Source organism: Capricornis sumatraensis, chromosome 3, assembly GCF_032405125.1.
Source record: "Capricornis sumatraensis isolate serow.1 chromosome 3, serow.2, whole genome shotgun sequence".
NCBI lineage: Eukaryota > Metazoa > Chordata > Mammalia > Artiodactyla > Bovidae > Capricornis > Capricornis sumatraensis.
In genome coordinates this window covers 98847959-98866014 of record NC_091071.1, presented here as the reverse complement: position 1 = coordinate 98866014, position 18056 = coordinate 98847959, and positions in this window count along the sequence as shown.

The window sequence follows — 18056 nt, the reverse complement described above, 5'->3', positions numbered from 1 at the left end:
TTATAGGGGACTGGAATGCAAAAGTAGGAATTCAAGAAACACCTGGAATAACAGGCAACTTTGGCCTTGGAGTAGAATGAAACAGAGCAAAGGCTAATGGAGTTTTGCCAATAAAATGCACTGGTCATAGTAAACACCCTCTTCCAACAATACAAGAGAAGACTCTACACAAAGACATCACCAGGTGGTCAATACCAAAATCAGATTGAGTATATTCTTTGCAGTCAAAGATGGAGAAGCTCTATACAGTCAGCAAAAACAAGAACAGAAGCTGACTGTGGCTCAGATTATGAACTCCAAATTCAGACTTAAATTAAAGTAGGGAAAACCAAAAGACCATTCACCTATAATCTAAATCAAATGCCTTATGATTATACAGTGAAAGTGATAAATAGATTCAATGGATTAGATCTGATAGACGGAGTGCCTGAAGAACTATGGAGGGAGGTTTGTGACATTGTACAGGAGGCAGTGAACAAGGCCATTCCCAAGAAATGCAAAAAGGCCAAATGGTTGTCTGAGGAGGCCTTACAAATAGCTATGAAAAGAAGAGAAGCAGAAGTGAATGCAAAGGAGAAATGGAAAGATATACCCATTTGAATGCAGAGTTCCAAAGAATAGCAAGGAGAGATAAGAAAGTCTTCCTCAGGGATCAATGTAAAGAAAAAGAGGAAACAATAGAATGGGAAAGACTAGAGATCTCTTCAAGAAAATTAGAGATACCAACAGGATTTTTCATGCTAAGATGGGCAAAAAAAAGGACAAAAATGGAATGACCTAACAGAAGCAGAAGATATTAAGAAGGTGTGGCAAGAATACACAGAAGAATTATACAAAGAAAGATCTTCATGACCCAGATAATCACGATGCTGTGACCACTCACTTAGAGCCAGATATCCTGGAATGCGAACTCAAACAAGCCTTAGAAAGCATCACTATGAACAAAGCTAGTGGAGGTGATGGAATTCCAGTGGAGCTATTTCAAATCCTAAAAAAATTATGCTGTGAAAGTGCTGCACTCAATATGCCAGCAAATTTGGAAAACTCAGCAGTGGCCACAGGACTGGAAAAGGTCAGTTTTCATCCCAATCCCAAAGAAAGGCAATGCCAAAGAATGCTCAAACTACCACACAATTGCACTCATCTCACACGCTAGCAAAGTAATGCTCAAAGTTCTCCAGGCCAGGCTTCAACAGTATGTTAACTGTGAACTTCCAGATGTGCAAGCTGGATTTAGAAAAGGCAGAGGAACCAGAGATCAAATTGCCAACATCTGCTGGATCATAAAAAAAACCAAGAGAGTTCCATAAAAACATCTACTTCTGTGTTACTGACTATGCCAAAGCCTTTGACTGTGTGGATCACACAAACTGTGGAAAATTCTGAGAGAGATGGGAATACCAGACAATCTGACCTGCCTCCTGAGATATATGTGTGCAGGTCAAGAAGCAACGGTTAGAACTGGACGTGGATCAACAGACTGGTTCCAAATAGGGAAAGGAGTACATCAAGGCTGTATATTGTTATTCTGCTTATTTAACTTATATGCAGAGTACATCATAAGAAATGCTGAACTGGATGAAGCACAAGCTGGAATCAAGATTGCTGGAGGAAATATCAATAACCACAGATATGCAGAAGACACCACCCTTATGGCAGAAAATGAAGAAGCACTAAAGATTCTCTTGATGAAAGTGAAAGAGGAGAGTGAAAAAGTTAGCTTAAAACTCAACACTCAGAAAACTAAGAGCATGGTATCTGATACCATCACTTCATGGCAAATAGATGTGGAAACAGTGGAAACAGTGACAGACTATTTCGGGGTGCTCCAAAATCACTGCAGATGGAGACTGCAGCCACAAAATTAAAAGATGCTTGCTCCTTGGAAGAAAAGTTATGACCAACCTAGACAGCATATTAAAAAGCAGAGACATTACAACAAAGGTCCTATTAGTCAAAGCTATGGCTTTTCCAGTAGTCATGTATCAATGTGAGAGTCAGACTATAAAGAAAGTTGAGCACCGAAGAATTGATGCTCTTGCACTGTAGTGTTGGAAAAGACTCTTAGAAATCACCTGGACTGCAAGAAGATCAAACCAGTCCACCCTAAAGGAAATCAATCCTGAATTTCATTGGAAGGACTGATGTTGAAGCTGAAACTCCAATCCTTTAGCCACCTGATGCAAAGAACTGGCTCATTGGAAAAGACCATGATGCTGGGATAGTTTGAAGGTTGGAGGAGAAGGGGACAACAGAGGGTGAGATGGTTGGATGGCATCACTGACTCAAAGGAATGAGTTTGAGTAAGCTCCAGGAGTTGGTGATGGACAGAGAAGCTTGGAGTGCTGCAGTCCATGGGGTCACAGAGTCATACATGACTGAGCAACTGAACTGTACAAATATGAATAAAAATTAAGTATTTTAACTGGAGTAAAATGAATAATGAGAACTTAGGAAGAGAGATTAAAAAATGATGTTGCTGGTATCTTATCTATTTCAAGAGTTCTTTTGGCAGGTTCATTCTCTGCAGTAGGAAGTAAAAGAGCCAGAATATGGTGGAAAAAATTTTTTATTGAGTTTTGGTGAGATTTTAGGCACAAGCAGAACACCTTCAAGAACCAGGTGACAAAGTGTGGCTAAAAATTGGGGGCCAAGATCTCAACAGCTCTTCTTAGAACCCAGACAGTTCAATAGAGTGTTTCATAGTTCACATTTTTGTTGAATTGTTCATGGCAAGCAGAGTCCTCAGTAAGACTTCACTAGTAGTTTACACAAGGTGAAAACAAGGCATGGTTTGCAGATTCAGGCAAGCGATATTTGATGATTGACTTTGGCAAGAGATACCATTACAAAAGAGCAGCAACAGAACTGAATACCAAAGAAGAGCAGCTGCAGAAGTGACTCAATGAGACTTTTGTGACATAGTCGGTTTCTGGAAAAGGTAATTCATTTAAAATAGTATCTTTAAAGCATTGATAGGACACAGGTACAGAGAGGGAAGAGTATGTAAGGGCATAGAAAGGTGGCATTTACAGGTGAAGGAGAGGTCTCCAAACAAATACTGACAGCACCATTTTCATGGCCATACCACCCTGAACACACCTGATCTTGTCTGATCTTGAAAGCTAAGCAGAGTCAGGCCTGGTTGGTACTTGGATGGGAGACAACACTTGGATCTTGGACTTTCAGCCTCTGTTACTGTGAGGAAATAAATTTCTATTTTTGAAGTTATTCAGTTTTGGTATCTTGTTATGGCAATCTTGCACTCAGTGCAAGCGGCTGCAATGGCCGGCGCACCCAGCGCGGCCGAGAGGAGCTACCCCAAGTCCGAGATCAGGGGCAGCAGCTGAGAGTGCCAGGCTGCAACGCCACAGGAACAGCCGAGAAGAACCACCCCACGAATGAGGCCAGGGTCGGGGGCCAGGAGGAGCCACCCCATGTCCGTGGCCAGGGGCAGCGGCCGGGAAGATCAACCCACATCCAAGGAGCGGTGGTTGCGCTGGTGCAGGAGGGCCTAGAGGAGCTAACCCACGTTAAAGGTCATGAAGGGCAGCGGTGAGGAGATAGCCTTCATCCAAGGTAAGGAGCAGCAGCTGCGCTTTGCTGGAGCAGCCCTGAAGAGATACTCCACGCCCAAGGTAAGAGAAACCCAAGTAAGATGGTAGGTGTTGCAAGAAGGCATCAGAGGGCATACACACTGAAACCATACTCACAGAAAACTAGTCAATCTAATCACACTAGGACCACAGCCTTGTCTAACTCAATGAAACTAAGCCATGCCTGCAGGGCAATCCAAGACGGGCGGGTCATGGTGGAGAGGTCTGACAGAATGTGGTCCACTGGAGAAGGGAATGGCAAGCCACTTCAGTATTCTTGCCTTGAGAACCCCATGAACAGTATGAAAAGGCAAAATGATAGGATACCAAAAGAGGAACTCCCCAGGTCAGTAGGTGTCCAATATGCTACTGGAGATCAGTGGAGACATAACTTCAGAAAGAATGAAGGGATGGAGCCAAAGCAAAAACAATACCCAGCTGTGGTGTGACTGGTGATAGAAGCAAGATCCAATGCTGTGAAGAGCAATAGTGCATAGGAACCTGGAATGTCAGGTCCATGAATCAAGGCAAATTGGAAGTGGTCAAACAAGAGATGGCAAAAGTGAACATCGACATTCTAGGAATCAGTGAACTAAAATGGACTGGAATGGGTGAATTTAACTCAGATGACCATTATATCTACTACTGCAGGCAGGAATCCCTCAGAAGAAATGGAGTAGCCATCATGGTCAACAAAAGAGTCCAAAATGCAGTACTTGGATGCAATCTCAAAAATGACAGAATGAACTCTGTTCATCTCCAAGGCAAATCATTCAATATCACAGTTATCCAAGTCTATGTCCCAACCAGTAATGCTGAAGAAGCTGAAGTTGAAGGGTTCTATGAAGACCTACAAGACCTTTTAGAACTAACACCCCCAAAAGATGTCCTTTTCATTATAGGGGACTGGAATGCAAAAGTAGGAAGTCAAGAAACACCTGGAGTAACAGGCAAATTTGGCCTTGGAATGTGGAATGAAGCAGGGCAAAGACTAATAGAGTTTTGCCAAGAAAATGCACTGATCATAGCAAACACCCTCTTCCAACAACACAAGAGAAGACTCTACACATGGACATCACCAGATGGTCAACAGCAAAATCATATTGATTATCTTCTTTGCAGCCAAAGATAGAGAAGCTCTATACAGTCAACCAAAACAAGACCAGGAGCTGACTGTGGCTCAGATCATGAACTCCTTATTACCAAATTCAGACTCAAATTGAAGACAGTAGGGAAAACCACTAGACCATTTAAGTATGACCTAAATCAAATCCCTTATGACTATACAGTAGAAGTAAGAAATAGATTTAAGGGCCTAGATCTGATAGAGTGCCTGATGAACTATAGAATGAGGTTTGTGACATTGTACAGGAGACAGGGATCAAGACCATCCCCATGGAAAAGAAATGCAAAAAAGCAAAATGGCTGTCTGGGGAGGCCTTACAAATAGCTGTGAAGAGAAGAAAGGAGAAAAGGAAAGATATAAGCATCTGAATGCAGAGTTGCAAAGAATAGCAAGAAGAGATAAGAAAGACTTCTTCAGTGATCAGTGCAAAGAAATAGAGGAAAACAACCGAATGGGAAAGACTAGAGATCTCTTCAAGAAACTTAGAGATATCAAGGTCATATTTCATACAAAGATGGGCTCGATAAAGGACAGAAATGGTATGGACCTAACAGAAGCAGAATATATTAAGAAGAGGTGGCACGAATACATGGAAGAACGGTACAAAAAATATCTTCACGACCCAGATAATCATGATGATGTGGTCACTAATCTAGAGTGAGATCTTATCCAGGAGTAAATAAATTGGAGGAAAAATAAAACTTTTTTTGCTTATCCTGGGTGAAGACCTATGCACACAATGTTAAGATTATGTTGCGAATCTACATTTATGCTAGACACCTTTATGAAATTTGATTCCAAACATTATGCACTACTCTTAGTAAGTACTTGGAAAATTCTTGAGAATCAAACTGAAAGCAGTTATTCCCTTTAAAATATACTATGTCATTTAATCATTATAGAAGCTCTGCAAAATTCTATTTTATAATTATATAAAATCAAGATAACTCCCCAATTTCTTACAGCTTATAAATAAAGAGCTTGAAATTCAATTGAACCACAATTGAAATTTGAATTTGAATTGAAATTTGAAATTTGAATGAACCACATATGTCTGCTACTGAAGTCCGTACACATTCAACTATGTTTGACTTTATTCCCTTCTACAAGTTGATAAGTTCTCAATAAGCAGTTTTAAAAAGAAAAGTGAATACAGCATACTAATGCATATATATGGAATTTAGAAAATGGTAATGATAACCCTGTATGTGAGACAGCAAAAGAGACACAGATGTATAGGACAATCCTTTGGACTTTGTGGGAGAGGGAGAGGGTGGGATGATTTGGGAGAATGGCATTGAAACATGCATGTTATCATATGTGAAATGAATCACCAGTCCAGGTTCTATGCATGAGACAGGATGCTCTGGGCTGGTGCACTGGGATGACCCAGAGGGCTGGGAAGGGGAGGGATATGGGAGGGGGGCTCAGGATGGGGAACACATGTACACCCATGGCAGATTCATTTCAATGTATGGCAAAACCACTATAATATTGCAAAGTAATTAGCCTTCAATTAATATAAATATATTTACATTAAAAAATAAATAAAAATAAAAGTGATATACAATGACTCCACAATTAAGAATATTAATTGAACAGAGCTTTAACATTTTAATAATTTGACTATTTAATTAATTCATAAATCAATGTGCCACCTACTATGGTTTGTTTAAAGAACAAAAACAACTATTAACATCAAAAAACTCAGTTTAGGATGATAACATTTTATAATGTGATAGATTTAAAGAACAGTTCAGATAACTCATAAAACACTTTTTTGAGGAGTATTCACATGGACTAAGACAAGAAAAGGTTTAAACTGATTTGAAAGGCATGGAAGATTTGCCAATATCTGATAAAATATAGAATTTATATTAGAAAGTCTAGATGTTTGAATATATTGCAAAATGTTTTCTAAAAAGAAAATTAAATGTATGGCAAAACCAATACAGTATTGTAAAGTAAAATTAAAAAAAAAAGTAAAAAAAAAAGATATATTGGACATTAGAAATATCTCAATCAAGCATTTGTATTTAAAAAGTAAAATACATGGCTTGTGCTTTTTAAAAGATCATTTTCTGTGGAATTAATACATCATTTAGGAATAGGAAAGTATTTAATTTTGTGTATAATCTCTTTTCATCTTATCTTTAGTTTTCAAAGCTATAAAATAAAGTTATGTACATGTCAAATATTACCACATATATGTTTACATTCTAATAATATTGAAGCTAATAAGTCACTCTCTTTACTATTATACAGCAATATAACAAAGGCATATTTATATCCTTCAAAACTTTATTTCTTAACTGGTGTTTGGCAAATCAGTACATATACTTGTGTTTATGCAAATCAGTACAACCTGATAGATATTATCAGTTTTTACACACCAAAAATGCACTGAAAGATTTCAGAGTCAGTGACTCAGTAAAATTGAATTAAACAAACTTTAAAAAGTGCACCTCTTAAATAAATTTAGAATATTTCACACAGAATTGTGAATTGTGACCTTCCCTGAGAATGTGTCCTCTTCAGCTTTTCAAAACATCATTTGAATCTGAATAATATTTTTGTAAGAACTTCTGATATCCTAACAAGTTTAACTGTATATTAATCAAAGTGGTAGTTTTGAATTCCATATCAATTATAAAGTAGTTTATTAAACTATATAAAATGTCACTAAAATGACATAAATTCTGCTGATAAAACAAGCTTAATTATTTAAAGATATTTGGACTAAGATGGCTAACATTATCATAATACCAAAGACAAACGGAACCAGAGTTGTGAAATTTCATAATAATTTTCACAGATTGTAGCAGTTAGAAGTAACATTTACTTCTATACTTCATTGACTACACTAAAGCCTTCGACTTTGTGGATTACAACAAACTGTGGAAAATTCTTCAAGAAATAGGAATATCAGACCATCTCACCTGCCTCCTGAGAAACTGGTATGCAGGTCAAGAAGCAACAGTTAGAACTGGACATGGAACAATGGGCTGGTTCAAAATTGGGAAATAAGTACATCAAGGCTGCATATCGTTAACCTTCTTATTTAATTTATATGCAGAGTACATCATGCAGAATGCTAGGCTGGTTAAATCACAAGCTGAAATCAAGACTGTCAGGAGAAATATCAATAACCTCAGATATGAGGATTATACCACCCTAATGATAGAAAGCAAAGGTGAACTAAAGAGCCTGTTGATGAAGGTAAAAGAGGAGAGTGAAAAAAAGGTGGATTAAAACTCAATATTAAAAAAAATGAGATCGTGTTAGCCAGTCTCATCACTTCATGGCAAATAGATAGGGAAACAATGGAAACAATGAAAGACTTTATTTTCTTGGGCTCCAAAATCACTGCAGATGGTGACTGCAGCCATGGAATTAAAAGATACTTGCTCCTTGGAAGTAAAGCTTTGACAAACCTAGACAGCATATTAAAAAAGCAGAGACATTACTTCATCAACAAGTGTCCATATAGTCAAAGCTACGGTTTTTCCAGTAGTTGTGTAAAGGTGTGAGAGTTGGAACATAGAGAAGGCTGAGTGCTAAGAAACTGATGCTTTCTAATTGTGGTGCTGGAGAAGACTCTTCAGAGTCCCTTGGACAGCAAGGAGAGCAAACCAGTCCATCCTAAAGAAAACCAACCTTGAATATTCACTGGAAGGACTGATGCTGAAGCTGAAGCTCTAATACTTTGGCCACCTGATGTGAAGAACAAACTCTGGAAAAAATCCCAACTCAGGAGAAGACTGAAGGTAGAAGGAGAAGGGAACGACAAAGGATGAGATGGTTGGATGGCATCACCGATTCAATGGACGTGAGTCTGAGCAAACTCCAGGAGATAGTGAAGGGCACGGAGGCCTGGAATGCTTCCACGCGGTCTCAAACTGAGTGAATGAACAGCAACGACTACAGTGAAAATGAGATGCCTCAGGTGAAAAGTTTAAGGGAATATAAAACTCAGTAATCAGAGGAATCATATGTAATTAAATATTTTAAATATTTTTAAAAAGTTAATTTGAAAGTCTATAATAAGGAAATTATTTGTGTGCTTTCAAACCAATATGTATTAGGGAAACATTTATATTGGAAGGATAAAAATCTCATTATCCAAAATCTATCTTTTGTGGCACCAGTTATTACAATAGCTTAAGGTTAGTGGTTTTGACAGAATATTTATGCTATTTTGTAGGAAACTAGAACACATGGAAAATTTCTTCAGTAACATTTGGTTGGCGCCTGGTGGCATTAAGGAAAAAAAAAAAATCTAGAACCTATTAAGGCAGTCATTTTCAATTTGCCCACTAGAAAAATCTGTTTTGTGCAGATTGTGTATTTATTTGAGCAGTATAACAGATGTAGAGTATATTTTGCCTTACGCTATTTTTCCTTATGTTTAATTGTAACTTAGAGCCAGAAAGATGTAAAATACAATGAAGTAGGGGAGAAAAACACATTCAGAAAAGCAATTTTGATCATGAGCATGTGGTATCTATAGAAACTGTTATTTTGGAAAAGGGTTTGCCATTTCAGTGATCGAGTTAATGAAGATTTCATTTAGACCTCTATTTTAACATAGTAATTTCAATACATACTACACTTTATGCAGTTGAGCTGTTATATTGCTAATTAGGATTTTCAGAGTATTGGAATAAGAAATTATTTTATCTCACAGGGAACAAACAAAATACTTAATATTTGAGATAAACATTTTTTTTTTTTAATTTAGAAACAAACTACATTGTTGTGGAGAGAAATTTTGATGAGTAGATTCCTCAATGAGAGCTGTGTGTTCTACCTCTCCTAGGAAAGGCAAGCATAATCCATAAACCTACCAGACCTGGCTATATTCTGGGAGAATATAAAGGTTTTAAGTTAGTTAGAGGAAACATCCTTCAGTTTCTGAAGCTAAGCACCATATGGAATATTACAACATTTCTTAAACAAACTGAAAAAACAACAACAACAAAAAAAACTAAGTGGGAGGAAGAAGAAAAGGAAGAAAAAAAGCTACATGGTTCACTCCAAGCTGTTTTCTAACTTATTCATAAATTTCTGTATACCATGAGAACAGTTTTCTGAGACTATGGATTAACTAACCCTTTCTTCAATTTGTATGCAAAATTTCTATCTATTATGTACAATCTTTACTGTTACTGCGAGAAGAAAAATTTCCTATGTCACAGCTCCGTGTGTTCTAGGTAGTGGCACTTGAGGGCCTGAGCCCTGATCTACCACCCATCTTCCCATCACACTCTGACTATAATGCGTGTGTGTCAGTTGCTCAGTCATATCCAACTCTTTGTGACCCCATGGACTTCATCCCACTAGACTGCTTGGTCCATGGGATTACTCCAAGAAGAATACTGGAGTGGGTACACATTCCCTTCTCCAGGGGATCTTTCTGACTGAGGGATCGAACCCCAGTCTCCTGCATTGCAGGCAGATTCTTTACTGTCTGAGCTTTCAAGGAAGCCAAGCTATAATAAGACTAGGTAAAAGGATGATGCTATTTGAATCATTTTATCCTCACCTTGATTTTCCTCAGGTCAAACACAAAGAATGAGTTTTCTACAATGCCAAGTGTGATTCTATTAATATCTTCAAATTAAACTGCATTATATCAATCACCTTTATCATTTTCAGAGTGAGCTGTAGTTGGATTTACCGTTTCAATGTATTAATGTTATCCTTCCAATAAATTAATATGGTTATCACAGAACAAAAAAAATAAAAAGCTATCTTTATGAGAACACTGAGAGAATATAGTTGGCTCTCTGTAGTCTTGAGTTCTACATCTTTATATTCAACCAACAATGGATAAAAAAAAAAAAAAAAACTCCAAAAAAGAAATTCCAGAAGTTGCCAAAAGCAAAACTCTAATTTGCCACTGCAACAATTATTTACATAGCATTTACATTTTATTATATATAATAATCTAGAGATTATACAAAGTATACAGAAAAATATGCAATAAGTTGTATGCAAATATTATACCAGTTTATACAAGAAACTTGAGTATCTTAGAATTTTGGTTTTATGTGAGTCTTGAAATCAATCTCCCACAGATACTGAGGGGCCAACACACTGAGAAGTATATTTTCCCATCTGTGTCATCATTTCAGAGGGCCACTATAATTTCTTAGAGAGATTTTTTAATATATTTTTCTTCTACTTGGTACCTCAATTTAAGAAGTTATATTTAGCAAGAGTTTTCAAGCCAAAGGATTTATATAAGCATACTGCATGATGTAAATTCAATAATCCAGGATGCATGTGAGTGACAGACAGAAAAACAAAATAATATGTTTCAAATTTAAAAGAGCCATTGGAAAATATGTCCCAGGACAGACTTTCAATTCTCCTGTTACCCTTTCTGTTTCTGTGATGATCATTTGGTTTTTCTTCTTCTCTGTATTATCCCACTGTTCCCTCTTAATTTCTATTTACATATGAAGGGCTTCCCTGGTGATTCAGATGGTAAAGCATCTGCCTGCAATGCAGGAGACCCAGGTTTGATCCCTGTGTTGGGAAGATCCCCTGGAGAAGGAAATGGCAGCCCACTCCATTTCTCTTGCCTGTAAAATCCCATGGATGGTGAGCCTGGTAGTCTATAGTCCACGGTGTCACAAAGAACTGGACTTGACTGAGTGACTTCACTTTCACTTTTTCATGATAGCAAATCTAATATCCAAGCTGTACAAATCTAATGTTCTTGCTGCCAAACGAGTGGTCTTCAGGAAATTATATTTAAGCTAGCTACCACCAACAAAGGACACTCAATTTTTTGGAGGTTTGATTTATTGCTCTCACTGTGTCCATATAGTCAAAGCTATGGTTTTTCCAGTAGTCATGTATGGATGTGAGAGTTGGATCATAAAGAAGGCTGAGTGCCAAAGAACTGATGCTTTTGAACTATGGTGTGGGAGAAGGCTCCTAGGAGTCTCTTGGACTGTGAGGAGATCAAACTAGTCAATCCTAAAGAAAATCAATCCTGAATATTCATTGGAAGGACTGACACTGAAGCTGAAGCTCCAATACTTTGGCCACCTGATGTGAATAGCTGACAGATTAGAAGACTCTGATGCTGGGAAAGGTTGAAGGCAGGAGAAGAAGGGGACAAGATGGTTAGATGGCATCACTGATTCAATGCACATGAGTTTGAGAAAGCACTGGGAGATGGTGAAGGACAGGGAAGCCTGGTGTGCTGTGTTTCATGGGGTTGCGAAGTGTCAGACAAGACTGAACAACCGCAACTATGCAAAGAAAAGACCTGTTCTCCACTCTTTTCAAAAGAAAATTTCTGTGCACTCTAAATGGTGGGCATTGAAATATTTCTAGTCATTTTGGGCTGAATTTGCAACAATAACCAAAAGAAATAATGAGGATTGAAAATATAATATATATAGAATATATTTATTGATTTAACTATTTACCTTGCCAGGCACTATGCTAGCCTATGAAACATAGATTTAATTATGTTCCATATAACACCCTGGAGGAACTCAGTTTTCTTGGGCGGAGGGGGGAAGCATGTATTGGTTAGGGTCCTGCTGGAAATAAATGTCACAATCAAAAAAGTGAATGATGAAAGTTTAATGAAGGGACTACCTAAAAGGGAATGAGCAGAAGAGAGAACAGGTGAGTAGGGCCACTTAGAGCAGGAAACATTTAACACCATGTACTAGATAAGCAGAAGAGAGTCGACTTGAAGGGGCAAAATGAAAATATCCACATAGCACCAGAAAATTATATGGTAAGTAAAATATGGAACTGCATAGAAAATTTTAAGAGTTGTACAGTATTGGTGGGTAAGGACTGAGAAGTGGATAGAAACAGATGGGAACAGTATCACTGTATGATGGTCCCTGGGAGTGGTGGTTTAGTCATTAAGTCTTGTCTGCTCTTGCAACCCCATGGACTGCAGCCCACCAGACTCCTCTCTGTATGGGATTTTCCAACAAGCATAATGCAATGGGTTGCCACTTCCTTCTCCAAGGGATCTTCCCAAAGCAGGGCTTGAACCTGGGTCTCCTGCACTGCAGGCAGATTCTTTCTCAAATGAATCAGGGAAGTCCTATGATGATCTCTAACATTATCCATAATACTGTGTACTGGCTTCACTTCTAGTTCAGGCACAAGGTGGTAATACTGATCAGATCATGACTTGTTTTACATTAAAACAATAGAACAAATAGTATTTGTATTTTTTTTTTTTAATATAGGATACGTTTTTTTGGATAGATATTTTTCTTTGCAATAAACCTACCCAAAATAGTAGCTTCAATAAATTCTCACAGTAGCTTGTACCTACCGAGCCCCTGTCATTTGCCTCTCTGCAACCCTCTTTTGCATCCCAAGGTGAATACTTATTTGAACAATGTTAAGTAAGAATATGGGAATGATTTTATTCAAATAACCAGAAGTTCATCACTTTTGTTCTCTGATTCTAAAGGGATTACTTAAATAACCTGTTATAGACTGAATGATTGTGTCCTCCTAAAATGTATATGTTGAAATCGTAACTCCAAATATGACAGTTTTGGGAGATGGAGCCTTTAGGGAAGTATGAAAGGTCAAGGAGGTCTTAAGAACAGAGCCCTCATTTGGCAGCATTAGTGTATTTTCAAGATGAACCCTAGGGAGCTTTACTTTTCTCTCTCCCTCCCTCTCCCTTCACCTTCTCTCTTCACCATGTGAGCACACAGTGAAACAACAGCACCTGCAAACCACAAAGCAGAGCCTCTTAACGATGATCCAATCAGCCAGTACTTTGATCCCAGACTTTTTCACTTCAAGAACTGAGAGAAAATAAATTTATGTAGTTTAAGTCACCTAGGCTGTGGTATTTTATAATGGCAGCCTGAGCTGCTAATATAGAACCAAAAAAGTCTGTTAATATATTGTCTTATATTCTCTATTATTTTACTAAAAAGGAAAGAATGAGGGGGAAAAAAGAACCAAAACCTAAACTCTTAACGAATTTGGATTAAAATCAAATATGCTTTGATCAGGGGAAATTTCCTTGAGTAAGGTTATGGTCTCTGTTTTAAAGAATGAAAAAGAGGTTAGTTAGGCCAAGATGAAAAAAAAAGCCGGGGGGGTGGGGGCGGGAATCATTTTATGAACCAGGGTCACATGAAGAAAACATAAAGGTGAAAACAGTATAATGGCTCAGAAAAACAATATAATAGCTCAGAAAAATAAGACGTGGATGAAGGAAGAAGTTTGAAGCAAAGAAGGATGGCGGATGAGGTCATTTGGAAGCAGATCAACTGGTTAAAGAATATTTGAAAAATTGCAATATAAATATCTACTGAAAATCTTCCTTTGAAATATAAAGACTTGTGGGTGTTTGTTCTTTGTGTGTGCTCTGATCACAATTGCTTATTTGGAACTTAGAGGACTCATTAGGAAATACTACCATATAGTTTCTATTTTTAATAGAACATCCTACGTTGGCCTTTGTCCGAAATTTCCTATTCATTTTATGGGAGAGAAAAGCCTTGGCACATAAGAAGATCAGCTTCAGACATTTCCTGTGTAGTTATTTCAGCAAACATGAAAAACTCCCTGCAGATTAAATATAGTATTTATAAAGGGGGTATATAGGGAGGGAATATACAGCAGTAGAAGGTAAAACTCAAATTAGTTTACTCTTAGGCTGGAAAATTAGCCAAAACTTTGATCTTGGCTTTTATTTTTGAAAAAGAGTCCATAATAATAATTTCCAATGAATGGGTTATTTCAAGAAATGAAAACAACCCAAAATGTTGTGTTAGGTAGTGAATAAACAAAAGTGCCACACACAATGATGTTTATCTAGAAGCATGGCTCCTTTTTCAAGAAATTTGTGTGCTTACCTTCTGGTTAAAAAATAAATAAATATTTAATAACATTTTAACTATACTAATAAACATATTTCAAACATAAAAATTCCTGAATTAAAGAAGATCCTTAAAATTGATAAAGCTTACCAAGCAAAAGTTACAATTTAGCTATTATTGCCTCAGCAAGCCTGAAATTAATCATAGTTGTTCATATGGTCCTCACATCAATTGAGTTATGTGCATTATTTGTACTGAATGTGTTGCACTTAATTGCAGCTTAAAATAACTCTTAAAATTTTGAAACTGTGATCCAGCATGGAAACAAAAATGTGTGTGAGTAGAATAGTATGGCAATATAGCAGATTAATATATGATTAAAAAAGAACTCCGTGGCAAGACAGAAGAAAAGTTTATTAGCAATAGTTGTTGAAAACAAATTTCAAGTGATTTTTTAAAGCATTGTATTACGTGTAAATTAACTATATTTCTACTTTCTTGATGTTCCTTAAAAGAATAAGGAGGTGAATGAATGGCATCACCAACTCAATGGACATGTGTTTGAGCAAATTCTGGGAGATAGTGAAGGACAGAGAAGCCTAGCATGCTATAGTTCCTGGGGTCCCAAAGAATCGGATACAACTTAGCAACTAAACAATGACAACTGATGATGTCTTAGATGTATTGAAGTACAAGAAAGAGATTTTTTTCCCCCTAAACTGTGTTATTATAAAAAAAAAAAAAAAACAATTATAACCAGCTTTTACAATGTCTGGGACCATGTTTGAAAATTTAAAAATAGATATCACTCTATGTAGATGGTCTTAAGAAATAACAGAAAATTATCCAAGCATTATTTTTACATTGTAATACAATTCTGTCATTGTTATGGTTTAGTTGCTAAGTCATATCTGACTCTTTTGCAACCTCATAAACTGTAGCTTTTCAGACTCCTCTCTCCATGGGATTTCCCAGGCAAGATCACTGGAGTGCATCACCTTTTCCTTCTCCAGGGGATCTTCCTGACCCAGGGATCAAACCTGCATCTCCTGCACTGGTGGGTGGATTCTTCACCACTGTGTCACCTGGGAAGCCCAATATAATTCTGGAGTTGCTAAAGTAAACATGAATTTAGCAATGATTTTAAAATCTGAAGTCTAGATACATGGTTTGTTTATGCCAAAGAGATACACGATGCTTAGGGAAAATAAAATACTGGAAAATTAAGAAATAGTAAATTTGGAAAACTCAGCAGTGGCCACAGGACTAGAAAAGGTCAGTTTTCATTCCAATCCCAAAGAAAGACAATGCCAAAGAATGCTCAAACTACCACACAATTGCACTCATCTCACATGCTAGTAAAGTAATGCTCAAAATTCTCCAAGCCAGGCTTCAGCAATACGTGAACCGTGAACTTCCTGATGTTCAAGCTGGTTTTAGAAAAGGCAGAGGAGCCAGAGATCAAATTGCCAACATCTGCTGGATCATGGAAAAAGCAAGAGAGTTCCAGAAAAACATCTATTTCTGCTTTATTGACTATGCCAAAGCTTTTGACTGTGTGAATCACAATAAACTGTGGAAAATTCTGAAAGAGATGTGAATACCAGACCATCTGACCTGCCTCTTGAGAAATCTGTATGCAGGTCAGGAAGCAACAGTTAGAACTGGACGTGGAACAACAGGCTGGTTCCAAATAGGAAAAGGAGTACATCAAGGCTGTATATTGTCACCCTGCTTATTTAACGTATACGCAGAGTACATGAGAAACGCTGGACTGGAAGAAACACAAGCTGGAATCAAGATTGCTGGGAGAAATATCAATAACCTCAGATATGCAGATGACAGCACCCTTATGGCAGAAAGTGAAGAGGAGCTAAAAAGCCTCTTGATGAAAGTGAAAGTGAAGACTGAAAAAGTTGGCTTGAAGCTCAACATTCAGAAAGCAAAGATCATGGTATCCGGTCCCATCACTTCATGGGAAATAGATGCAGAAACAGTGGAAACAGGGTAAGACTTTATTTTTGGGGGCTCCAAAACCACTGCAGATGGTGACTGCAGCCATGAAATTAAAAGACGTTTACTCCTTGGAAGAAAAGTTATGACCAACCTAGATAGCATATTCAAAAGCAGAGACATTACTTTGCCAACCAAGGTCCGTCTAGTCAAGGCTATGGTTTTTCCTGTGGTCATGTATAGATGTGAGAGTTGGACTGTGAAGAAGGCTGAGTGCTGAAGAATTGATGCATTTGAACTGTGGTGTTGGAGAACACTCTTGAGAGTCCCTGGACTGCAAGGAGATCCAACCAGTCCATTCTGAAGGAGATCAGCTCTGGGATTTCTTTGGAAGGAATGATGCTAAAGCTGAAACTCCAGTACTTTGGCCACCTCATGCAAAGAGTTGACACATTGGAAAAGACTCTGATGCTGGGAAGGATTGGGGGGTAGGAGGAGAAGGGGACGATGGAGGATGAGATGGCTGGGTGGCATCCCCGACTCCATGGACATGAGTCTGAGTGAACTCCAGGAATTGGTGATGGACAGGGAGGCCTGGTGTGCTGCAATTTATGGGGTTGCAAAGAGTCGGACACGACTGAGCTACTGAACTGAACTGAACTGAACTGAACTGATCACCTATACTTGCATTGATGATAATGATACCTCAACAGTGTGGAATCATAGGATCTAGCCTGAGTAGCTAAGTATATACCATGTGTTTTTATACTATCTCTACTTTCTCTCACTACAAATCTTAGTTAAAATAGATAGAAGAGGGAGTCTGTTACCAATAGGACAGAGTGAATACTGAATCTTCCCGCAAGTATCAGTTATAAACTCTGGTTCCATTCTTATGCAAATGAGGGTTATATACTATGAACAAAATATATTATACTACTTATCTAGGGCTCTGGAAAGTTTTAAAGTAAAGGTAGTCAAATATTGAACTTAAGTCAAAATTTGGAGTAACAAAAATATATTGAAGTAAATTTCGCAGTTTTATTTTTGTTCCCCTGAGGGTGGCCATAAATTTCTGACCATGATGGCAGAGTATGAGGGGCACACTTCTGGAAAAAAGAGTCTAAATCTGTTTGCTTGAAAAATCAATGGAAGGAATTCAGGACAATAAAATTCTGGTAGAGATTTAGGAAAACCCTAGAAAGGAGACAGCCAAAAAAGAGGGAAAAAGTCCATGTGTATCACCCCAGATTTACAGCTGACTCCAAATCTGTATGGGGAAAACTGAAAGCAGCTTTCTGCTAGGGCTGAAAGCACTGAACTGAGGGTGAACTGCCATATAATCACTGCATGTCATTTTAAAGTTTGAGTTTAGGCAATTTAATTGCCCAATAAAACAAAAACATGCATACTTTGGGGGGATATATGGAGAATTCATGTTCTACACAACATAATATATAAAGTGTTCAGGATAAAATTGACATCCTTAACATACAGGAAGCAAGATTGTATTACTCTGTTTTAAGAATAGGCAATAAACTG